Source organism: Stegostoma tigrinum, chromosome 31, assembly GCF_030684315.1.
Source record: "Stegostoma tigrinum isolate sSteTig4 chromosome 31, sSteTig4.hap1, whole genome shotgun sequence".
In the NCBI taxonomy this organism is placed as follows: domain Eukaryota; kingdom Metazoa; phylum Chordata; class Chondrichthyes; order Orectolobiformes; family Stegostomatidae; genus Stegostoma; species Stegostoma tigrinum.
The window spans coordinates 41,525,405-41,550,910 of record NC_081384.1 but is presented as its reverse complement, the minus strand read 5'-3'; the positions used below and the strand labels follow the sequence as shown (position 1 = coordinate 41,550,910).

General features: G+C 46.7%; 1 long non-coding RNA gene across 1 annotated transcript in view; it reads right to left on the bottom strand.

Annotated features, from left to right (window-relative positions):
• LOC125466435 (uncharacterized) overlaps positions 1-23,259 on the bottom strand; it is a 43,029-nt gene extending 19,770 nt beyond the window's left edge. The window contains exons 1-4 of the long non-coding RNA XR_009442832.1: positions 22,989-23,259; positions 18,686-18,845; positions 15,969-16,134; positions 14,778-14,880 (exon numbers count right to left, since the gene is read on the bottom strand). This is a non-coding gene — a long non-coding RNA (uncharacterized LOC125466435). The remainder of the gene's footprint in view (positions 1-14,777; positions 14,881-15,968; positions 16,135-18,685; positions 18,846-22,988) is intronic.
• Between the last annotated feature and the right edge of the window lie 2,247 nt (positions 23,260-25,506).

Sequence of the window (25,506 nt, the reverse complement as noted above, 5' to 3'; positions counted from 1 at the left end):
GGGCAGCACTGCAATATCAGAGAGGCAATGATGAGTATATGATGCACTGCTGAAGGGTTAAATTTGAAGTGGTGTCCCACGGCCAGAGTGTCAATGGTAAGGGAGCATGGCATTCTCAGAGTGTTATTGCTGAGGGAACACCAGTATGACGGAGGGTTAATACTGTGGCAGAGATGCACCGTCAGAGAATCAGTCATCAGAGAGTACGCAGTGTTGGAGGGTCAGTACTGAGGGAGTGCCTCATAATCAGAGCGTCATTTGTCTGGCAGTGCTGGAAAAGCTCAGCAGGTCTGGCAGCATCTGTGGAGGCAAAAACAGAGCTAACGTTTCGGGTCCAGTGACCCTTCCTCAGAACTGTTCTGAGGAAGATCCCCAGTTCTGAGGAACGGTCAATGGACTCGAAACGTTGATTCTGTTTTCTCCTGCACAAATGCTGCCAGACCTGCTGAGATTTTCCGGCAACTTTCTTTTTGTTCCTGACTTACAGCATCCGCAGTTCTTTTGTTTTTTATGTCTGGCAGTGCTTGTTTGCTTGTGACCTTCTGAAAGCACAGCACACCCATATTGTTGGCCCTGTGACAGTCCAGCACTCCCTCAGTACTGATCCTCCAACAATGGAGCATTCCTTCAATACTGACCCCCAGCGCAGCACTTTATTTCTGAGAGTAGTCTGAAAGAAACTACCTTTGCTTACCCAGAGACACAGGGAGAGCAAGTGCGTATTCTGTAGGTGACTCAGGATGTATTGTAACCTTAACAAGTCAAACAGTATTTCAGATTAGTTTATAATAAAAGATTATTGTAAGTGTTCCTGACAAAGTACAGTCTCCACAAGGTGGTGCTGATACTAATACACTCACTCAAAAGTGACCCTCCAGCAAAGCAGCCCTGCCTCAGAACTGACCCTGTGACAATGAGCTACTGCATCAGCAGTGAATCTGTAATCACGTGGCACTCCCTCAATTCTGAAAACATTACACTGAGGCACTCCTACAAAGGGATCTGCGTTTTAGGGATTATTTACAGTGATCCCTGTGATTTACAGGTTATTGAAAGGGGTCACTGTTTTCGGGTTTATTTTCACCCTCCAATCTTGCAGCACTCCCTCAATTCAGGCGTGTAGCAGTAATATCTCCAGACTGAATCTCGAAAAGTGTTGCAAACCCTCAATTCTGATCTGCTCAAAATGAGCCACTGACTGAGTACTGGCCTACTGACATAAAGTCACTTATTCAGAACTGGCCTTCTGACAATGTGACACTCGTTCAGATCTGACCCTCCAGCAATGAGGTAATGCCTCAGAACTGATCCGCTGACAGTAAAGCACTGCCCCCTCAGTTCTGACCCTCTGACAGAGCTGCAATACTTCAGGACTGAACTTCTAATCATCTTGTACTCCATCAACTCTGAATCCAATGCACTGAGGTACTGACTCAGTATTTACAGTCTGCTCCTAATACACCCTCAGAATTGACCCTCAGGCAATGTGACCCTGCCTCAGAACTAACTCTGTGACAATGAAGCACTTACTCAAAGCTGAACCTCTCATTGTGTAGCACTCCCTCAGTTTTTAGGCACTCCTTCCATACTGGCACACTCTCAAGGCTGATCCTGCAGCAATGAGGTATTGCCTTACAACACAGCCACTAACAACCTGAGATGCTGCTGGGCCTGCTGTGTTCATCCAGCCTCACATTTCATTATCTTGGATTCTCCAGCATCTGCAGTTCCCATTATCACTAACAACAAGGCCCTCTTTAGGACTGTGTCTGATAACGAGGCACTCACTTGGTTCTGAGCCTCTGACAATGAAGCACTTGCTCAAGTCTGACCACATTAAAATGAGGCACCCTCAAACTGATCTGAAACACCTCTGTTTCGACCTTCTCATGGCTCTGAAATGCCTCAGTTTATATCCTCTGACTGGTCTTTTAATTCTGACACAATTACAGTGAAGGTCAGCCTTCGTGCTGACACTGAGAGTACGTCACTCCCTCTGACAGTGTTGCACACCCTGAGCATCAACCCACTGACAGTTTCAGCGTTCCCTTAATATGGACCAACTCAGTGCAGCACTCCCCTAATATTATTATTAATATTGACCATCTGACAGTACAGCCCACCTCAGTGTTGACCCTCCGACAGCACAGCATTCCCTCATTACTCACCCTTTGATACTGTAGCCCACCATTGGTAATGACACTCTGTCAGTGTCAAAGAGGCACTCCCTTAGGGCTGACCTTGCACCAATCAGATACTGCCTCACACCAAACTCTCTCGAATAATGAGGGACTGCTTCAGTACAGACCCTCTGACAAAGACGCACTGCCTCAGAACTGACTCTCCAGCTATGGCAACCGGCCACAAAACGGACCTGCTGACCATGAGGCACTTCCTACCATCTTGAATCATGCGGCATATCTCTAATCCTGTGGCCCTCTCTCAGTTCTGTCACCATTGCATTGAGGCATTCTCTCTTCGTTGATCCTCTGAACTCCCTCAAGACTGACCATCCACCGTTGATGCACTACCTCAGATCTGACCCACTGACAGTCCTACAATCTGTTACCATTCCACGTAGCATTCCATCAATTCTGACCCCATTTCAATGAGACGAAACGAAGCACATTCTCAGGACGAAACCTCTGAAACTAAAGCACTTCCTCAGTACTAACTCTCTGGCAGGCAAGTACTGGGGGTTAGGTTAGGGCTGAGGTTAGACTTGGAGCTTAGGCGAGGGTTGGGGTTGAGGCGAAGCGTTAATTGGGGCTGTGTGTTACGGTTCATTTTAGGGCTGAGGCCATAGCTAGTGGTAGGGCTGAGGCTCACTTTAGGGCTGAGACTAGATGTTCAGTCTGAGGATCAGCATTAGGGCTGAGGGGAGGGAGGGTTTACGCTGAGGATAGGGTTAGGGTTAGGGTTAATGCTGAGGTGAGGGTTAGCCTGAGGCGAGTGTTTGTATGGGTTTAGGGCTGAGGCTGGGTTTAGAGTCAGGGTTCGGGCAAAGAGACGCTGCCTCAGAACTGACCTGCTGACAATTAGCCAGTACCTTAGGTACTGATGAGCTAATAAAAAGGCCCGCTCTCAGCACTGACACTGCAGCAATGAAGTCTCGCCACACAACTAACTCACAAAGGGCTCATAATTGAGGAAGTGCCGAATGATGAAAGGGTGCGGACTGAGGTGTTGCATAACTGTCAGAGGGTCAGAACTGAGGTATTGCATCATTATCAGATGGTCAATACTGCAGCAGTGGCCCACTGTAATAGGGTCAGAAAGGTCATACTGAGGTCTTGCAAGATAGGGTCAGAACTGTTGGAGTGATTCATTATCAGAGGGTAGGCACTGAGGCATTGAAGCATTGACAGAGGGTCAACACACTGTCTGTCTTGAACATGTGGCAATAATGTTCTGACTCCATTACATCAAGGCACTGCCTCAAAACTGACCCTTAGTACTGACCCTCGCACAGTGCTGCATTGCCTCAGTCGTGATGCTGCATTCGTGTGGTACTAGCAGTTCCAACCCCATGAATAGGATGGGCTGAAGGGTAACATTTCTTGATATTTGAGAAATGGTTGACTTTGAATGAGTCCTGTCAGCATTCCTGTTTTACAGTTAGTTTTATTTCTGTAACTGGTTTTTTTCTTTGCCAAGTTGTTGTTACACCGTAGCAGAGGGACCATTTTGTTCCTCAGCACTGGACGTCATCTCGGACTGAGACCGTGAATGGTGCCAGGAACAACCTCAGCCTCCAGGCCAGCCATTGATCGAGGGGTCCCTCACAGCCACAAGAACATGAGGCTTATTGTTTTTTACTCTCTTCTTTTTATTCTTTTTAATTACTCTTTGTCCATCTTTTATTTCCTCAATAAATGTTCATCTTTCAGAAAATTGGCAAGCATTCCTTTAACTGCACTTGATAGAATCACAAAAGAACCACTTTGATGCACGCTGTCATCAAAAACGCACCATTATTATGAGGCACTGCCTCAGCTTTGATCCTCTGACAATATCGCACTCCCACAGTTTTGACCCTTTGACAATGAGGCACTGCCTCAGTATTGAAGCTCTGACAATGCTTCAATCCCTCAGTTCTGACCATCTGACAAGGAGGCACCTTTATTTCTGACCCTCTCACAGTAGCAATATCTCAGGACTGACCTTCTATTTGTATGGCATTGCCTCACCTTAGAATGAGGTGCTGCCTCAGTCTTGACCTTCTGACAATAATGCACTCCCACAGTTCTGACCCTCTCATATTGCTGCATTTCCTCAATACTGACACTAAAAATGTGTGGCAGATCTTTAGTGCTGATCCTTTTACAAGGAAGCATTGTCTCAGTACTGACCATCTGACAATGATGAACTCTCACAGGGGTCAGGACTGAACCCCTGTCAATGTGGCACTTCTTCAGTGCCCGCACTCATTATTCCCCTTCTGACAAAGCTTCAATACCTCAGTACTGACCCTCTCACAGGGCCGATCTTCTGTCAAATATAGAGAATTAATACAGAGGAGGTGTCTCTTATTAAAGGGTCTGCCTGAACTCCAGCTTCAATGTAATGTTGAGGGTTTGCTCCAGCTGAGGTATTGCAGCTCTATCAGAGGGTAAGTACTGTGTTAGTGCCTCATTATCAAACAGTCCAAACTGATGGAGTGACTCTTTGTCAGATGGTCCATTCTGAGGCAGTGGCTCAGTGTAATAGTGTCAGAATTGAGGGTTCGCACACATTTAAATAGTCAGTGATGTGCTTTTGCATTTCTATCAGTGGCTCATACTGACCGAGTGCTTCATTATCATAGGGTCCGTACTGAGGTATTGAAGCACTGTCAGATCTTCAGTGCTGACGTATTGCAGAACTGAGAGTGGCTCAGTGCTGAGAGAGTGCATTACTGTCAGAGGTTGAACGCTGAGGCAGTGCCTCAATCGGAAGGTTTCAGAATTCTGCGAGTGTCCCTTGATGAGAGGGTCAGGACTGAGGTATTGCAGCTCTGTGAGCAGGTCAATTCTTAACCAGTGCCTCGTTCTCAAGTGGTCAGTGTTGAGGCAGTGACCCCACGCTGTAAGGTCAGTCTTGAGGGAGTGCCTCATTGTTAGAGGGTCGTTCCGGAGGCTAAGTCTCAACGTAATGTTGACAGAACTGAGACAGAGCCACATGATCAGAGATTCAGGGCTAAGGGATTGACTCCATCACAGGGTTGACCTGAGGCAGTCCCTCTTTGTCAAAGATAACAAAGTGTGGAGCTGGATGAACACAGCAGGCCAAGCAGCATCTCAGGAGCACAAAAACTGACCTTTCGGGCCTGGACCCTTCATCAGAGAGCTCCCGAGATGCTGCTTGGCCTGCTGTGTTCATCCAGCTCCACACTTTGTTATCTTGGATTCTCCAGCATCTGCAGTTCCCATTATCACTGATACAATTTTACCCTCTTTGTCAAAGGTTCAGTTCTGATGGAATGTATTTGTCAGAGGCGTTCAATACTGAGCCAGTGCCTCATTGTAGTGGGGTCAGACTGACAGGGTGCTGAACAATTATCAGGTCAGTTGTGAGGTGTTACAGTTCTATCGTGGGGTCAGCACTGAGGGAGTGCCAGAGTATCAGTACTGAGGTATTGAAGCACTGTCTGAGCATCAGGGGTTAGGGAGTGCCTCATTTTGTCAAACATTAAGATTGACAAGTCGCCAGGCCCGGATCAGATTTGTCCTCGGCTGCTTTGGGAAGCGAGAAATGCAATTGCTTCGCCACTTGCGAAGATCTTTGCATCCTCGCTCTCCACTGGAGTCGTACCTGAGGACTGGAGAGAGGCAAATGTAATTCCTCTCTTCAAGAAAGGAAATAGGGAAATCCCCGGCAATTATAGACCGGTAAGTCTCATGTCTGTCGTCTGCAAGGTGTTAGAAAGGATTCTGAGGGATAAGATTTATGACCATCTGGAAGAGCATGGCTTGATCAAATACAGTCAACACGGCTTTGTGAGGGGTAGGTCATGCCTTACAAACCTTATCGAGTTTTTTGAGGATGTGACTAGAAAGGTTGATGAGGGTCGAGCTGTGGATGTGGTGTATATGGGCTTCAGTAAGGCATTTGATAAGGTTCCCCATGGTAGGCTCCTTCAGAAGATCAGGAGGAATGGGATACAGGGGAACTTAGCTGCCTGGATACAGAATTGGCTGGCCAACAGAAGACAGCGAGTGGTAGTAGAAGGAAAATATTCTGCCTGGAAGTCAGTGGTGAGTGGAGTTCCACAGGGCTCTGTCCTTGGGCCTCTACTGTTTGTAATTTTTATTAATGACTTGGATGAGGGAATTGAAGGATGGGTCAGCAAGTTTGCAGACGACACAAAGGTCGGAGGTGTCGTTGACAGTGTAGAGGGCTGTTGTAGGCTGCAGCGGGACATTGACAGGATGCAGAGATGGGCTGAGAGGTGGCAGATGGAGTTCAACCTGGATAAATGCGAGGTGATGCATTTTGGAAGGTCGAATTTGAAAGCTGAGTACAGGATTAAGGATAGGATTCTTGGCAGCGTGGAGGAACAGAGGGATCTTGGTGTGCAGATACATAGATCCCTTAAAATGGCCACCCAAGTGGACAGGGTTGTTAAGAAAGCATATGGTGTTTTGGCTTTCATTAACAGGGGGATTGAGTTTAAGAGTCGTGAGATCTTGTTGCAGCTCTATAAAACTTTGGTTAGACCGCACTTGGAATACTGCGTCCAGTTCTGGGCGCCCTATTATAGGAAAGATGTGGATGCTTTGGAGAGGGTTCAGAGGAGGTTTACCAGGATGCTGCCTGGACTGGAGGGCTTATCTTATGAAGAGAGGTTGACTGAGCTCGGTCTCTTTTCATTGGAGAAAAGGAGGAGGAGAGGGGACCTAATTGAGGTATACAAGATAATGAGAGGCATAGATAGAGTTGATAGCCAGAGACTATTTCCCAGGGCAGAAATGGCTAGCACGAGGGGTCATAGTTTTAAGCTGGTTGGTGGAAAGTATCGAGGGGATGTCAGAGGCAGGTTCTTTACGCAGAGAGTTGTGAGAGCATGGAATGCGTTGCCAGCAGCAGTTGTGGAAGCAAGGTCATTGAGGTCATTTAAGAGACTGCTGGACATGTATATGGTCAATTTGAGGGTGCATACATGAGGATCAATGGTCGGCACAACATTGTGGGCTGAAGGGCCTGTTCTGTGCTGTACTGTTCTATGTTCTATTGTCACAGGGTCAGAAATGTGGGAGTGCGTTATTGTCAAAGGGTCAATGCTGAGGGAGTGCTGCCATTTAAGGGGGACAGAATTAAGGAAGTTGCTCACATTTCAAGGGCCAGTACTGAAATAGTTTTGCACTGGGAGGGCCTCAGATGCGGTGGGTTAGTATGACGGTCTCCCCTATGGTCAGTGGAACAGTCCTGACACACTCTCTCATTGTCAGACGGTCAGTACTGAGGTACTGAATCACTGTCAGCATATCAGAACTATGGGACTGTTTTATTGTCACAGGGTCAAAACTGAAGCAGTGCCTCATTAAAAATGGGTTAGAATTGCGAGAGACCCACACATTACACAATCAGTAATGACGTATTGCATCACTGTGAGACAGTCAGAATGAGGGAGGGCCTCATTGTCGCAGGGTCTGTGCTGAGCGATAGCATCATTTTCAGACACTCCGTACTGAGGCAGAGCCTCATGGTGATAGGGTCAGAATTGAGGGAGGGCCATTCGATTACAGGGACAGTACTGAAGTATTGCAGTTCTATGGGATGGTCAGGTCTGATGGAGTTCCTGATTGTTAGGTGGTCAGCACTGAGGTATTGAAGCACTGTCAGAGCATCAGGACTGAGATGTTACAGGTCTATCAGAGGTCAGTATTGCGGGAGTTCCTCATTGTCAGAGATACAGTACTGAAGGATTGCCTCATTGTCAGAGGTCCAGTCCTGAGGCAGTGCCTCATTGTCAGAAGTCCAGTACTGAGGCAGTGCCTCATTGTCAGAGGTCCAGTACTGAGGGAGTGCCTCATGTACTCCACATGTCCAGACAGTTACCCCAGGGTGGAATCAAACCCGAGTCTCTGGCACTGAGGCAGCAGTGCTGATCCCTGAGCCACCGTACCACCCTTGTTGGAGTGTTACACGATTCAAGGAGAGTACTGAGGTATTGCATCACTGTCACACAATTAACTATGAGGGACCGCCTTATTGTCAGAGCTTCAGTCCTGAGAATGTGCCTCATTGTCAGAGGATCACGTCTGACGGAGTGCATCATTGTCAGAGATCCGGTACTGAGGGAGTGCCTCATTGTCAGAGGTCTGGGGTATAACCTCTGTCTAATGGAGTAAGCATCGAGGGAGTCCTCTCCTGATAATATAATAATTCGTACAAAATTACTGGCGTTTTGCAGACTTGTCAGAGGATCAGAACTGCCAGAATGCATCCGACCCCAGCACCAAAGACATTTTTCCCTCCCCACCCTGATCTGCTTTCTGGAGGGACCACTCTCTCCATGACTCCCTTGTCCACTCCACACTCCCCTCCAGCCCCACCTCACCTGGCATTTTTTCCTGCAAGTGCAGGAAGTGCTGCACCTGCCCTCACAATGATGCAGGCCCGCAGATCTGACCCACCGGCAGTGTGGACTTGTTGGGCTGAATGGCCTGTTTCCACACTATCGGGATTCTATTAATCACTATTAAGAGAGTGCTGCACTGTCAGAGGGTCAGTATTAAGGGAGTGCTCCAGTATCAGAGGGTCAATAGTAAGGGACCACATCTCTCTCAAATGGCCTTGTCAAACGGTTAGTCATCAGATTCGTGCTGAGGGAATGCCGGTATGGCAGAGGGTTAAAATATGGCAGAGGGTCAACATATGGCAGAGGGTCAGTCATCAGTACTCCAGAGTGTATCGTACTGTCGGACGGTCAGTACTGAGGGAGTGCCTCGTAGCCAGAGGGTCAGCTCTCTGGCAGTGCTTCTTTGCTGGTGTGCCACTCCCTTAACGCTGACCCTCTGACAGTGCCTCATTGTCAGAAGGTCAGTGCTGAAGCAGTGCCACATTCTCAGAGGGTCAGTATTAGGGTTTAGAATTGAGAAAGTGCTCTATGTTTATGTCACTCTGTCAATGAGGCACTCACTGAGCACTGGCCGTCTGACAGAGCTGCAATAGCTTACTACTGACCTTCTAATCATGTGCCCCCTACCCCATTTCTAAATCTGTTACGTCAACCTACTGCCTCAGACCTGACCCACTGGCTATAAGGCAGTCCCTCAGCACTGACCCGCTGATCATGAGGCTGGCCCTCAGTAATGACTCTCTAAATGTGAGGCATTCCCTTAATTCTGACCCTCATAGGCACTACCTCAGTATTAACCCACTGATATAGGGGCACTGCCTCAGAATTGACATGCTGACAATGGGGCACTTGCTCACTCTGATAGAGCTGCAGGTTTGATATTAGGGCAGAGCTGCACCGGGAGCAGGTCAGCATTAAGGGAGTGCCACACTGTCAGTGGACTGATATTAGAGGAGGGTCACTATTAATGGAGAACTGCAGCTTCGGTGAGTGAGTACTGAAGCAGTGCAGCACTGTAAAAGGTCAGTAATGAGAGAAAGCTCCATTTACAGAGGGTTAGCACAGAGGAAGTGCTTAATCAGAGAGTTATTTTAGAGGGAGTGTTGTATTGTCAGAGTTTCGCACTGAGGGAGGATCACACAATCAGAGGTCTAAATTGAAGGAAATAGTGCACTGTTGAAGGGTTGATATAAAGGGAGGGCTGCAGGGTCAGAGGGTTAATGATGTGGGAGTGCTGAAATATCACAGAATCAGTCCTGAGAGAGTGCTGCACTGTTACAGTACTGAGGGAGTGCTATAATGTCAGAAGATGGATGTCAAGGGGCACTGCCGAAGGATCAGTAGTGCAGTACTGTCAGAAAAACAATATTGAGGGAGTTCTGCTGTGTCAGTGGGTCAATATTACAGGGTGTGCCACTCAGGGGATAATTTTGTCGGAGCTCTGCACTGTCAGAAGTTCATTTTGTAAGGAAGTGCCACACTGGTAGCGGGTTAATATTAAGGGAGTCCTGTACTGGTCAGTGGGTTAAAGATGAGGGAGAGCTTTGTTTGCGGGGATGATATGAAAGAAAACTGCCCATCAGGAGATAAATATTAATGTTTTAGAGTCCGTACAGAGGGGGTGCTGCACTGTTGGAGGGTCTGTAAGAAGCATGCTGCTGAACTGTCGAGGAGTCAATGATGACAGAATACTGCACTGCCAGAAGATCAGTAGTGAGGGAAAACTGCATTGTTAGTGTGTCTTCATCGAGGAAGTGCCACTCTGTCGGAAGACCAATATTAAGGGAGTGCTGCACTGTCACTGGATCAATATTAGGGGTGTGCTGCACTAACAGAGGGTCAGTGATGATTGACTGCTGAGGGAATCCTGCGTTGTTACAGTGTCATCATTGAGGGAGTGCTGCACTGTTGAAGGGCCGATGTTAAGGGAGTGTGACACTGTCAGAGTGTCATTATTAAAGCTTTGCTATGCTATCAACGGGTGGGTAATGAGAGAGTGCTGCACTGTCGGAGGGTCAGCACTGAGGTGGGCTGTACTGTCAGATCGTCAATATTAATAATAATGGAGTGCTTCACTTTCACGTGTTTGATATTAGGGGAGTGCTGCACTGTGAGTTGGTCAATATGAAGGGAACGCTGAAACTGCCAATGGATTGATGCCAAGGGTGTGCAACACTCTGGGGAGTGCAGCAACTGCGAAGATCACTACAAAGGATATAGCAGACTTTAAGAGGTCCATTTTGTGGGGATTGATGAACTGAGGTTCTGTCCTGTGAGGCGGTTCACTGTCACAGGGCCTGCGTCGAGGGAGTGGTGCACGAACAAACCGGCACTGCCTGACAAAAATAAACAAAACTGCGGATGCTGTAAATCAGGAACGAAAACTGAGGAACTTCCTCAAAACAGTTCTGAGGAAGGGTCACTGGAACGAAACGGTACCGAAACGGTAGCTCTGTTTTCACCTCCACAGATGCTGCCAGACCTGCTGAGCTTTTCCAGCACTGCCAGACAAATGACGCTCTGATTATGAGGCACTCCGTCAGTACTGACCCTCCAACAGTGCATACTCTCTGATGGCTGATTTTCTGCCACAGTTTTAACCCTCTGATATCCTGGTATTCTCTCAGCAATAACTCTCTGAGAATGCCATGCTCTCTTACCATTGACACTCGGACCATGGGACACCACTTCAAATTTAACCCTTCAGCAGTGCATCATATACTCATCATTGCCTCTCTGATATTGCAGTGCTGCCCTCATACTGACCCTTTCACAGTGCAGTACACACTAATATTGAACACGTTAAAGTGCAGCTCTCCCTCAGTGCTGACCCATTCAGTGTAGCACACCCTTTCTTCTGAACCCCTCAGCGCAGCACTCCCTTAATACTGACCTGCTTCAGTGCTGACACCCTTCAGTCCTGATCCCCCTCAGAACAGCACTCCTGCAGTGCTGACCCCCTTCAATTCGGCACTCCCTCAGTGCAGACTCCTACTCAGTCCTGACACCCCTCAGTGCAGCACTCCTTCAGTGCTGATCACCTCATTGCATCACCCCCTCAGTTCTGAGGCTGCCCGACTTTGTCAGAGGGCCATACTTATGCGGTGCCTCATTGTAATGGGATCAGAATTGAGGGAATGTCGCACAGTGCATCACTCGCTCATCATAGACTGTCTAACAGTGTAGCATACTCTTAATATTGACACTCTGACAGTGCAGCACTCCATCATGGCTGACTGTTCTGACAGTGCAGTACTCCCTCAGTAGTGACCTCCGACAGTGCAACACTCCCCAAATATTGGCCAAACGACAGTGTGGAGCTACCTCCGAGATGACACTGATAATGCAGCACTCCCTCAGTACTTACTCTGCAAGACTTCAGCACCTGTTCATCATTGACCCTGGAGCATTCTCTTAATATTCGATCCGCCTCCCTCTCGCTCCCTATTTCTTTCAGAACCCTCTCCCCATTCCCCTTTTCTGATGAAGGGTCTCGACTCGAAACGTCAGCTTTTGTGCTCCTAAGATGCTGCTTGGCCTGCTGTGTTCATCCAGCTCCACACTTGGTTCCCAGAGGGAGTGGTGGAGGCTGGTAAAATTACAACATTTGTGAGGCATCTGGAAGGGGATATGAATGAGGGGGGTTAAGATGGCTATGTAGCAAACGCTGGAAAATGGGACTGGATTAATTAGGATATCTGGTTGACATGGACAAGTTGGACCAAAGGGTCCATTTCCATGTTCTACAGCTCGATGACTCTGACTTTATTTGGCAAGTTGGACTCAGAATGGGCTGAGTTGGCAGGAAGCAGAAGGTTATGGTTGATCCATGTTTCATGACTGAAAGTCTGTGTCCAGTGAGGCTCTCCAGGGATTATTGTTCGAGCGCTCACTGCCAGAATGATTTAGACTTAAATGTTAAGAGGGGTGATCAGTAAGTTTGTCAAACATATGAAAATTGCTGAGATGGTAACTTGTGACAAAGAGAGCCCAGGATTGCAGGGTGATGTAAACAGGCAGGTCAGATTGATTTGTGTGGCAAATGGAAATTAATCTGAACACATACGAGATGGTGCACTTGCGAAGTACATACAAGGCAAGGGAATTCACCAAAATCCATCAACAGCATTTTCTAATTCACAACCACTTCCATTTAGAGGGACAAAGGCAAAAGTAAGATAGGATTCCTGTGTGACAACCCTGCATTTCGCTCTGTCATGACATTGAGAGTACCCACAGCACATAGACAACAGCTGTTCAAAAAATAAGCTCCCACCACCTTCTATATACTCGCATAATTGAATCCTGTTAACTAAATCGTAGAACTCTGTTTTTGGAGCACTAATTGGGCCATCGTTATTAAATCGAAAATTATTGAAAATGCTTCAGAACTTGGAATTTGCCTGTGAAGGCAGGCTTTTGTTTTTAAAAGTCTTCCATTCAAATTAAAATGCAACACACACTCACAACGCATTGCTGCAGCAGCCAGGACATTATATTTCAAATCCTGGAGTAAAAGAAGGCTCCACAACCGATTGGAATCAGCTCAATGCCGCAGCCCAATGACCCACCGGTTATACTTGAATTTTTTGAGACAGCATAGCCTGGGTTAGAGATCGTCTCAAGTCTTGACAGACCACCGAAACTGCCTGCAAAATCAAGTTAATGTACCTTGGCTTGTTCTAGAAATATCATCTTTGACAAAGACATCATCTTTGAATTCATTTCCGAGATGTTGACATCACTGGGCCTCGTTGCCATTGAGGAAGTCAGGATGAGCTAGCTTCAATTTTGTGTAACTAGATTCACAATCCTGTTAGGAAGTCGGTTTCATGATTTTAACCATGAGGGAACTGAGATATATTTCAGTTTCAGGATCATCAGTAGCTTGAATAGGAACATACTGCTGATGGGTCCCCATTTATCTATCGTTCTTGTCCTTCTAGTTACCAAATATCATCGTTTAAGACTACATGGCCAATAGAAATAGGTCCTTTGACCTGATCCTCCATCCAATAGGATAATGGTTGATGTAATACTCTGCATACCCACTTTGCTGTCCTTTCACCGTCACCCTTGAACACCCATAACTTGCCAAGAATGTATTTATCTCAGTCTTATGCATGCTTTCGGACTTTTCCATCATAGATATCTATTGGCCAGGTGTTCCAAAGACACTCAGCGCTCTGAAAGAAGAAATTCCTTCTTATCTCAGTTGTAAACTGGTGCATCTTTATTTTGAGTCTACGCCCTCTGGTCCTAACCTCTTCCGTGAGGGAAACACAATGCTCTCAGCATTTACCCTGTCAAGACCCTTAAATATCCGACATCTCTCAGCATGATCACCTCTCACTCTTTTAAACTCCAGTGGATTGAAGCTCAACCTGTTTAGCCTTTGGTCACAAGACAATCCTTCAAGACTAGGGATCATTCCAGTCAACTTTCTCTGAATTGCTTCCAATTAAATGATATATTTCCTTCAATAAGGGGACCAAAACTGTAAACATACTCCAGATGTGTTCTCACCAACATCTTTTACAATTGCAGTCATACTTTAGTACTCTTATGCTCCAATGCCCTTGAAATAATGGCCAACATTCCATTAGCCTTCTTAATTATCTGCTGTCCTTGTGTGTTTTCTTCTGTTTTGTGCACAATAGCTCTAAGTCCCTTTACGTTGCAGCTTGCTTTTACTGCAGTTATGCAGTTATTCCATTTGTAAATATTCTGCTCTTTTGCTTTTCTTTCCAAAATAAACAACCTAGTGTTTTCCCCACATAATGCTCCATTTAAGAACCTTTTGCCCACTTACTTAACCTCTCAAGATCACTCTGTAAGCTACTTGTATTCCTGTCACAACATGCCTTTCACCTGTTTTTGTCTTGTCTGTAGACTGACGACAGTGCATTCACTTCTTTCATCCAAGTCAACAACATTTACTGTAACAGTCATGATCCTAGCGCTGATCCCCCTGAAACCCCATTGGTTACAAGTTGCCAACATGAAAAATAACCCTTTATCTCTTTTCACTGTTTCTTGCCAATGGGCCATTTGGAAAGGCACTGCCTGAGGCGTGTTCAAAAAGTTTCTGTTAGGCAGGAATGCAATACCTTGAAGCCTTCTTCAAAACATAGCAGACTGAAGGCTGTGGTGACACTCCCTCCTCCTTCCACTTAGGATGGGGTGACAAAACCGAAAGTAAGCTGTCACTTACTTGGATTATAGAAATCATATGGAGTGGCTGATGCTGGCTGCATGAAACCCATTGGCACAATTTGTTTGGTGGCAAACACGATACATTCTTTCTGCTCATGGATCTGAAGCAGATCAGAAAAGAAACAGTCACAACAAAGAGACTATTTCAATTTAATGTATAATTAAAGACAATCAATCTGAAGGGAATCCTTTTGTAAATGATCCTATCCCAGGTGAAAATGAGTGAGCACAAATAAAAACCTCAGCATTAATGTGAGAAATAATCAACCCCTTTGGCAAACAAAATCTAACTACTAAGTTGAAAATTGTTCTCTTCGTTATGACTTGATATACTGTGAAAAATAATGCTAGAATATGCTGATACAGCACGAGATTATTTCACTGAGAATGTCTTTGAATGTCTTGGGGTGGCACAGTGGCTCACTGGTTAGCACTGCTGCTTTATAGCGCCAGGGACCCGGGTTTGATTACTGCCTCGGGTGACTGTCTGTGTGGAGTTTGCACATTCTCCCCATGTCTACGTGGGTTTCCAACGTTGTTGGGCCAAAGGGCCTGTTTCCACACTGTTGGGAATCTAATCTAAATGTATTCTAATCTATATGTGAGTGAATCTTTATCAGGGACTTGTATATTTAAAAAAAAACTTACAACAAGGTGTCTGAATGATGGCATTATCCAATTTAGATAACTGCAAATATTTTTACAGGCCTCTTGAGATCAATTGACACTAGGTTTGCAACTCACTAGGAGCGAAAATGTCCTTCTTCGATTACTCAATTATATATTTTGACGAACAAAGCAAAGCAAAATGAAGGTACATGGAGCTTCAAAACATCAAGGGCATCAACAAGTTTGCAGCGGGGGAATGTGGTGATAGAGGCATATCGAAGACCTTGAATGAGCATGGCATTGGAAGATGAATGTTGGTCAAGCTACACCGGGTAAACATACATTTTTGGCTCAAGAAACACGTGTTTCACTGTGAGCTAATGGAAGAAGCCATGGAGTCGAAGCAAAACATTTCGACAATAAGACAACCATTCTTAAAAGCAGCAGACAGCGTGAAAAAGAAATGAACTGCTTTACTAGCCACTTAAAATTTATGTGGAATATCAGATGGAATTTTTTGTTGACTCCATTCTGCAATCATGTCGATCTGAAAATGTTAACTGCGTTAATTAATACTAACCAGAAACAGACTTTGTACTAAATGGGTTGACGATTTTCTGTATCTGGAACATCCCTTTTCCTTCTCGAACGAAGATCGTACCAACCTATGGTCCCAAACTACGAGTCAAACGGACGGGACTCGTAATCTTTAAATTCCTCAACAAAATTAGTGTAATCGTATGGTTCTGTGCAATAAAAGAGAAAGAATAAACTGGTTTCCCACAATTTTGCTGATGTTCATGAACAGAGTGCACAAATTCAAAAGTTTGAGCTGGCATGTCTGCTTCCTCCAGCCTGTTTAAACTGGTCCATTCAATGTGAAATTTGTGCTAAGTTTTATCACACAGGTCTGTTTCATCTGTGCCACCGCCTTCAGAGTGTATTCAATTTTATTAGACATTCATGCTTGCCCCCTTTTCCTGTAATACATTCCTTGAAGTGTTCAATGATATTTTGATTTTAAATCTTATCGTCATATTCTTTTGATTCTCAATCATCAATGAATCTGATATCACCGCCATTCCATGCAGTGCACAGCATGTCAAACAGGAGTCTTACTCTTGCCATGAGCACTGAGGTAGGACGGGGCCATAACAAACAGGTCCAGTTCTTCGCCGCCTCCCTAGCCAGTCTTTTCTCCCTCCTATCCCCTCCTCCCACATCAAGCCCAACCCCCATCTCCTACCTCCTAACATGCTAACATTGTCCCGCCCCCTTGACCTGTTCTTCCTCCCTGGACTGACCTATCTCCTTCCTAAGGAGCAGGTAGAATCACGGAGAACCCTAAAGCTTTCTCTATGTATGTAAGGAGTAAGAGGATGACTAGGACAGGAATAGGGCCAGTCAAAGACAGAAGTGGGAAGTTGTGTATGGGCCCAGTGGAGATTGGAGAGGTGCTAAATGAATATTTCTCATCTGTTTTCACTCAGGAAAAGGAGAATATTGTGGAGGAAAAGACTGAGTTACAGGCTACTAGAATTGAAAGGATTGGGGTTATACGGAGGAGGTGTCATCAATTCTACAAGGTGTGAAGGTAGATAACTCCCCTGGGCGAGATGGGATTTTTCCAAGGATTCTCTGGTAAGCTAGGGAGGAGGTGGCGGAGCCTTTGGCCTTGATCTTTGAGTCCTTAAAGTCTACTGGTTTAGTACCAGAGGGCTGGAGGGTTGCAAATGTTGTGCCCTTGTTCAAGAAGGGCAGTAGATTTGACCCAGGTAATTATAGACCTGTGAGCCTTATGTCTATTGTAGGAAAAGTTTTGGAAAGGATGATTTTTAATCATCAAGCAAGCAACAATTTGCCTTGTTTCAATAAAATATGCCTCACCCCAAACCAAATACATTTTGTTTTTTTTTTAAACAGATTGACATTCTCCTCTCCCATGTTGAAAAGTCTGTTGTCATGGTCACTATCACTAAAGCACTTAGCCACTGTTACCCTGAACAATGGCTTTGTGTCCCAGAAATAGGTCCAGCATTGCACTGTCCCTGACAAGCTCGTCTACACGTTGATGTAAAATAATCTTTCAAATGTATTTAAAGAATTATTTCCCAAGTCAAACTTTTATGTGATCTCAATTAATGTTGTGCAGTTGAAATCCCCTAATACAACTTTTATTTTATTAGTTTCTCACCCCTCAGTGAATTACCTGCTCTTCAATTGCCAATGCTTGCAGGCCTAGAGCTTAAATTCCTCACAACATTAGCAAACCCTTGTGCAAGGATTTTGGTTGCTTTCTGGTTCAGCTGCAGACTAGCGCACTTGTAGAGTACCATACCCACAAATTGTCCTTCAGATCCAGGTGCGCGCGTGGGGTGCGCGTGTCGGGGGGTGTGTGTGTGTCTAGTATGTTGGTGCATGAGGGATAGGATATGCATGTGCAACATAGTGTGACTGTGAACTTCTGTTTGTGCCTGTGAGTGAAGTGATGGGGGAGAACAGCGAGAGGAGAGATAAAGAGCGAGCGTGTGAGAGAGCGAGCGAGAGAGAGAGCAAGAGCGAGAGAAAGCGAGCGCGAGAGAGAGAGTGTATGAGAGAGAGATGAGTGAGGAATAAGAAATGATGAGTGGTCAATACTTGGAGGAAAAAAAGAACAGTGTGTGAGTGTTAAGAGAAGCCACTGGATGTAATATGGAGGCTATTGTTTTATTGTTGTACTAAATGAAAAGCAAGTGTCACCTCTCAGTGTTAGGGGACAGGAGATGTGCATTAGAGAAGGAGATATAGTCAGCCTTGTTATAGACAGCAGACACGTTGAAAATGCATAGAAACTGAAATTAAAGCTTTCTTGTCAATGTGTAAAGAGGTGAGACAAATATGACCAGCTAATATTGTACCTTTGCGCTCAGTAAAATCATAGAATCATGAATCAGAGCATCCTTACAGTGTGGAAACAGGTCCGTCAGCCCAACATGTCCACACTGCCCCTCACAGCATCCCACCCAGGCTCATCCACCTGTAACTCACCTAACCTACACATCACTGAACACCTTGGGAAATTTAGCATGGCCAATCCACCGACCTTGCACATCTTTTGACTATGGGAGGAAACTGGAGCAACCAGAGAAAACCCATGCAGACACATGGAGAATGTGCAAACTCCACACAGATCGTCACCAAAGGGTGGAATTGAACCTAAGCTGCTGGTGCTGTGAGGCAGCAGTGTTAACCAGAGCCACTGTGCTCTTTATTATGCTCATTAAGCTGCAAGTTTTTTTTTAAAGAAAGGAAACTTACCATCTCCACAGGATGCGAGTGCTTTCAACTTTCTATCAGCTTTGAGAACTTTATCCATATCTGCCTTCACAAGGGCAAGGTGATGGCAATGGTATGAGACTGGTTAATATTCAGCAGCTCGCCATGCAAAAAATTAATGGCACTTTCAATACTTTTTTTCCTAGGGGCACAACAGAAAGACAAGAACATGAAAAAATCTTGAAATCTTTCTCCAATTTCAATCTCAAAGAGACCATCCATTCATCAAAAGCCATAACCAAACTGAACAGTAATTTGATTCACTCTAAATCAACTATAACACTAATTTCCAAATCTTTGAAAACTCAATGTCCTGTTTTTCGAAGATGTCTGCAAGTTCCATGTAAAATCATGTATTTTCCACTGCCTACCAGGCTAATCATTTGCTCACTATGATCTCTGACTCTCTCTCTCTCTCTCGCTCGCACTCTTTGATTTCTGTAATACCCACCATCCCTACCCTCAGCTACCTGTGCTCGAGGCTTCTCCAATTTTCTGATGTTCGTGCTAATGCTTTAAAGATCCCTGCAGTGAATGTCAGCAATTTTTTCCATAAGCCTCAATGACTACTGCCCAGTGGATCTTACATCCATATTTATAACTATGAGCTGCTTTGAGAGGTTGGTCATGGGTCGCATCAACTCCAGCCTCCCACATTACCTTGATCCACTGCAATTCACCGACTGATGCAGCAGATCCATGGTAGATGCGCTCTCCTTGGCTTTCCACGCTTCTCTGGAACATCCAGATAATAAGGACATCTACGTCAAGCTCCTACTTATTGACCACATCTCCACCTTCAACACCCTAATTCCAAACAAACACATCTCCAAGATTGTGAAGAGGATTAATTTCTTCTATTTTTATGCCAATTATATGACTGACTTAATCAAGTTGATTTAATTTTCAAACAAGTCTAGATTTCTATTTATTTCACCAGAATCCAAATGTAAATTTATTCACATTAAAATTATTTGTATGTTGAAGCCATTCATGTAAGTTCAGAGCTGATACACATTGTCATATAGGTTATGACACTTAGAAAACATGATGTAGCAAAGACACCTAACATGTATAGTCTCTATGATAACAAGGTGTAGAGCTGAATGAGCACAGCAGGCGAGCAGCATCAGAGGAGTAGGAAAGCTGACGTTTTTGGTCTCGACCTTTTGTCAGAAAATGGACACGAAAGAATCTGAGATAACAGGTGTCGAGCTGGATGATGCTGCTTGGCTTGTTGTGTTCATCCAGCTCTACACCTTGTTATCTCAGATTCCCCAAAATTGGCAGTTCGCACTATCTATGTGGGCGTCCTCCTACGAGGGTGCTCCCGTTTCCTCCCACAGTCCAAAGATGTGCAGGCTAGGTGGATTGGCCATGCTAAATTGCCCATAGTGTTCAGGGGTGCGTGGGTTATGGGGGATGGGTCTGTGTAGGTTGCTGCAAAGGGGAGGTGTGGGCTTGTTGGGCTGAAGGGCCTGTTTCCACACTGTAGGGAATCTAATCTAATCTAATCCTCCACATCAGGGAAACCAAGTGGAAGCTAGGTTCACACTAAACAACTGAACCTCCCAGTCACCAACCATTTCAACTACCTCTCCCATTCCTCAGATGGAGTGTCCATCCTGGGCCTCCTGCAGTGCCACAACAATGTCACCCAAAGGTTGCAGGAACAGTACCACTTATTTGACTTGAGAACACTGCAGCCTCATGGTATCAGTGCGTACTTCACAAGCTTCAAAATTTCCCCTCCCGTTACCACATCCCAAAAGCAGCCCAGCTCATCCCCGCCTCACTAACCTGTCCTTCCTCCCACCTATCCACTCTCCCACTTCAAGCCTTACCCCCCATCTCCTTTTCGTCTCTGATGAAGGGTCTAGGCCCGAAACGTCAGCTTTTGTGCTCCTGAGATGCTGCTGGGCCGGCTGTGTTCATCCAGCCTCACATTTCATTATGTTACATTTGGACATAGAGCAGTTTTTCTGCCACCGTCGCCTCCATGCTTACTTCTCTAACCGGGAGCCGAACCCTCCCTCCACTGACCCCTTCACCCGCCTCCAACACAAGTCCTCCTCCTGGACACCACCCCCAGGCCTCCTACTCTCTCTCGACCTCTTCATTTCCAACTTCTGTCGAGACATCAACCGCCTCAACCTCTCCACCCCTCTCACCGACTCCAACCTCTCCCCCGCAGAACGGGCAGCCCTCCGCTTCCTCCGCTCCAACCCCAACCTCAACATCAAACCACCCCCGAGCACCAAACCATCATCTCCAATACCATCCATGACCTCATCACCTCTGGGGACCTCCCAACAACAGCCTCACACCTCACTGTTCCCCAACCCCACACCGCCCGCTTCTATCTCCTTCCCAAAATCCACAAACCCGCCTGCCCTGGCTGACCTATTGTCTCCGCCTGCTCCTGCCCCACCAAACTCATCTCCACCTATCTGGACTCCATTTTCTCGCCCTTGATCCAGGAACTCCCCACCTATGTCCGTGATACCACCCACGCCCTCCAACTTCTCCAGAACTTCCAATTCCCTGCCCCCACCACCTCATTTTCACCATGGACGTCCAGTCCCTATACACCTGCATTCCTCATGCAGATGGCCTTAAGGCCTTCTGCTCCTTCCTGTCCCGCAGGCTCGACCAGTCCCCCTCCACCGACACCCTCATCCGCCTAGCCGAACTCGTCCTCACCCTCAACTACTTCTCTTTCGATTCCTCCCACTTCTTACATACAAAGGGGATGGCCATGGGTACCTGCATGGGCCCAAGCTATGCCTGCCTCTTTGTAGGTTACATGGAACAGTCCCTCTTCCGCACCTACACTGGCCCCAAACCCCACCTCTTCCTCCGTTACATTGATGATTGTATCGGCGCCGCCTCTTGCTCGAACAGTTCATCCATTTCACCAACACCTTCCATCCCAACCTCAAGTTCACCTGGGCCATCTCGAACACATCCCTCACCTTCCTGGACCTCTCTGTCTCCATCTCAGGCAACCAGCTAGAAGCTCATGTCCATTCCAAGCCCAGCGACTCCCACAGCTACCTAGAATACACCTCCTCCCACCCACCCCCCTGCAAAAATTCCATCCCCTATTCTCAATTCCTTTGCCACTGCCACATCTGCTCCCAGGATGAGGCATTCCACTCCCACACATCCTCGATGTCCGCGTTCTTCAAGGACTGAAACCTGCACCCCCCCCCACCACAGTGGTTGAGAATGCCTTTGACCGTGTCTCCCGCATTTCCCCCAACACATCCCTCACACCCTGCCCCCGCAATAACCGCCCTAAGAGAATCACCCTCATCCTCACATACCACCCCATCAACCTACGGATAGAACGCATCATCCTCCGACACTTCCGCCATCTGCAATACGACCCCACCACCCAGGACAATTTTCCATCCCCACCCTTGTCTGCCTTCCAGACAGACCACTGTCTCCATGACTCCCTTGTCCACTCCACACTCCCCTCAAACCCCACCACACCTGCAACTTCCCCTGCAACCGCAGGAAGTGCTATACCTGCCCCCAAACCTCCTCCCTCACCCCCATCGCAGGCCACAAGAGGACTTTCCATCTTAAGCTGATGTTCACCTGCACATCTGCCAATGTGGTATACTGCAGCCACAGTACCCGGTGTGGCTTCCTCTACAATGGAGAAACCAAGCGGAAGCTTGGGGACCGCTTTGTAGAGCACCTCCACTTGGCTCGCAATAAACAACTGCACCTCCCAGTCGTGAACCATTTTAACTCCCCCTCCCATTCCTTAGATGACATGTCCATCATAGGCCTCCTGCAGTGCCACAATGATGCCACCCAAAGGTTGCAGGAACAGCAACTCATATTCTGCTTGGGAACCCTGCAGCCCAATGGTATCAATGTGAACTTCACCAGCTTCAAAACCTCCCCCTCCCCCACTGCATCCCCAAACCAGCCCAGCTCGTCCCTGCCTCCCTAACCTGTTCTTTCTCTCACCTATCCCCTCCTCCCACCTCAAGCCGCACCTCCATTTCCCACCTACCAACCTCATCCCACCTCCTTGACCTGTTCGTCCTCCCCGGATTGACCTATCCCCTCCCCACCTATACTGTGCTCTCCACCTATTTTCTCCTCTATCCATCTTTGGTCCACCTCCCTCTCTCTCCCAATTTTTTCAGAACCCTCTCCCCATCCCCCTCTCTGATGAAGGGTCTAGGCCCAAAACATCAGCTTTTGTGCTCCTGAGATGCTGCTTGGCCTGCTGTGATCATCCAGCTCCACACTTTGTTACCTTGGATTCTCCAGCATCTGCAGTTCCCATTATCTCTCATTCACAGTCTTGATGTCATTACCGCCTCGTTCATTGACCCTTTGACTTGATGTAATTGCATGCATCGTAACAGTTAGTAGAATTACATGATTCCAATCTGAGAAAATATATTCAGAAAAAATGTCGAGCAGGTATTATGTAGAATCAGCTCGATCATCCTGCATGACGATTTTGACCTCCTCTCCCTGCTGTAAGCGACTGTCACTCGATTCAACCGCTGTTCCTGCTGAAGCTTGCTGTCTTCTTACCTGAGAGAAAGAAGTCACTCTTACATATTGCAGCAAAGTGAGAGGGTGGGAGTGAGAGAGAACCTCATTGTCAGAGAGTCAGAACTGAGCGAGTGCCTCATTGTCAAAGAGTCAGATTTGAGGATGTGTCACGCATTTAGGGGCTCAGTACCTAGGAATTGCAGCACTGTCAGAGGATCAGAACTGTGGGAGGCCATGCATCAATGTTAAAGAGTCGAAACTGAGACAGTTACTAATTGTGAATGCCATCAGAGTTGTGGATGTACAAGATAACAAAGTGTGGGGCTGGATGAACACAGCAGCCCAAGCAGCATCTTAGGAGTTCAAAAGCTGACGTTTCGGGCCTAGACCCTTCATCAGAGAGGACGATGGGGAGAGGGTTCTGAAATAAATAGGGAGAGAGGGGGAGGCGGATCGAAGATGCTTCGAGGAGAAGATAGGTAGAGAGTATGGGTGGGGAGGTAGCGAGGGGATAGGTCAGTCCGCGTAGGACAGACAGGAAAAGGGGACAGGATGAGGTTAGTAGGTAGGAAATGAGATGACGCTTGACGTGGGAGAAGGGGATAGATGAGAGGAAGAACAGGTTAGGGAGGTGGGGAACAGCTGGGCTGGTTTTGGGATGCAGTGGGGGCAGGGGAGATTTTGAAGCTTGTGAAATTCACATTTATACCATTGGACTGCAGGGTTCCCAAGTGGAATATGAGTTTCTGTTCCTGCAACCTTCGGGTGGCATCATTATGGCACTGCAAGAGGCCCGGGATGGACATGTTGTCTAAGGAGTGGGAGGGGGTGTTGAAATGGTTTGCGACTGGGAGGTGCACTTGTTTATTGCAAACTGAGTGTAGGTGTTCTGAGAAGTGGTCCCCAAGCCTCCGCTTGGTTTCCCCGATGTAGAGGAAACCACAATGGGTACAGCGGATGCAGGAGACCACATTGGTAAATGTGCAGGTGAACATCTGCTTGATGTGGAAAGTCATCTTTGGGCCTGGGATGGGGGTGAAGGAGGGGGTGTGCGGGCAAGTGTAGCACATCCTGCAGTTGCAGGGGAAAGTGCCGGATGTGGTGGGGTTGGAGGGGAGTGTGGAGCGGAGAAGGGAGTCACAGAGAGAGTGGTCTCTCTGGAAGGCAGACAAGGGTGGGGTTGGTAAAATGTCTTTAGTGGTGGGGTCGGATTGTAGATCACGGAAGTGTCGGAGAATGACGCGTTCTAGGCAGAAATGTTGTGGATGATGCGTTGTAGGCGGAATTCTGGGCTTGCCTCATGATTAGATGGTTAGTGCTGAGGTATCGCAGCTGTATCAAAGTGTCAGTCCTGATGGAGTGCCACATTGTCAGGGATTCAGAACTGAGGATGTCAGAGTTTTATTCCTAAATGTAGTCCTCAATGTCAAAGGGTCATTACTGAGCCAGTGCCTCACGATCATGGGGACAGAACTGAGGGAATGCCACATGACAAAAGGGTCAGTAGTGAGACATTATTATAAGCAGAAACCAAAAGATCTGCTGATGCTCTAAATCGGGAACAAAAACAAAGTTGCTGGAAAAGCTCAGCTCATCTGGCAGCATCTGTGGAAGAGAAAACAGAGTCTGCAGCTTTCGTCTGACCCTTCACCAGACCCAAAACATTAACTTTGTTTTCTCCATCAGAGATGCTGCCAGACCTGTTAAGCTTTTCCAGCAACTTTGTTTTTGTTCCTGATTTACAGCCCCCACAGCTCTTTCAGCTTTCATAGTTACAGGAGGCTCTGTTTTACAGGTTTGTTTAAATAGGATTCTGTGTTCTAGGTGTTATCGTCATCATTTCATTTCAGAATTTGCACCTCAATATAGTAGTAGCAGAACTGACAGTGGGCTGCATTGAAACACTGTCAGAAAGTGAGAATTGTAAGAGTGCTTTATATTATATTCGGATCCGGTGACCCTTCCTCAGAATGTTAACTCTGTTTTCTCACCCACAGATGCTGCCAGAATTGCTGAGCTTTTCCAGCAACTTTGTTTTTGTTCCTGAGATATAATATCACTGCTGGGACGTCAGAATTGAGGGAGTACCTCAGTGCTGGAGGGTCAGTTATGAGGGAGTGCATTGTCAGAGTGTCACTAGTGAGGGCTTGTCCCATTGTCATTGGATCAGTTGTGTGTGTGAGGGGCATCATTATCAATATTACAGTGCTGAGAGCGTGCCTTACTGTCACGTGGTCAATACTGAGGCAATGCCTCAAGATAATAGGGTC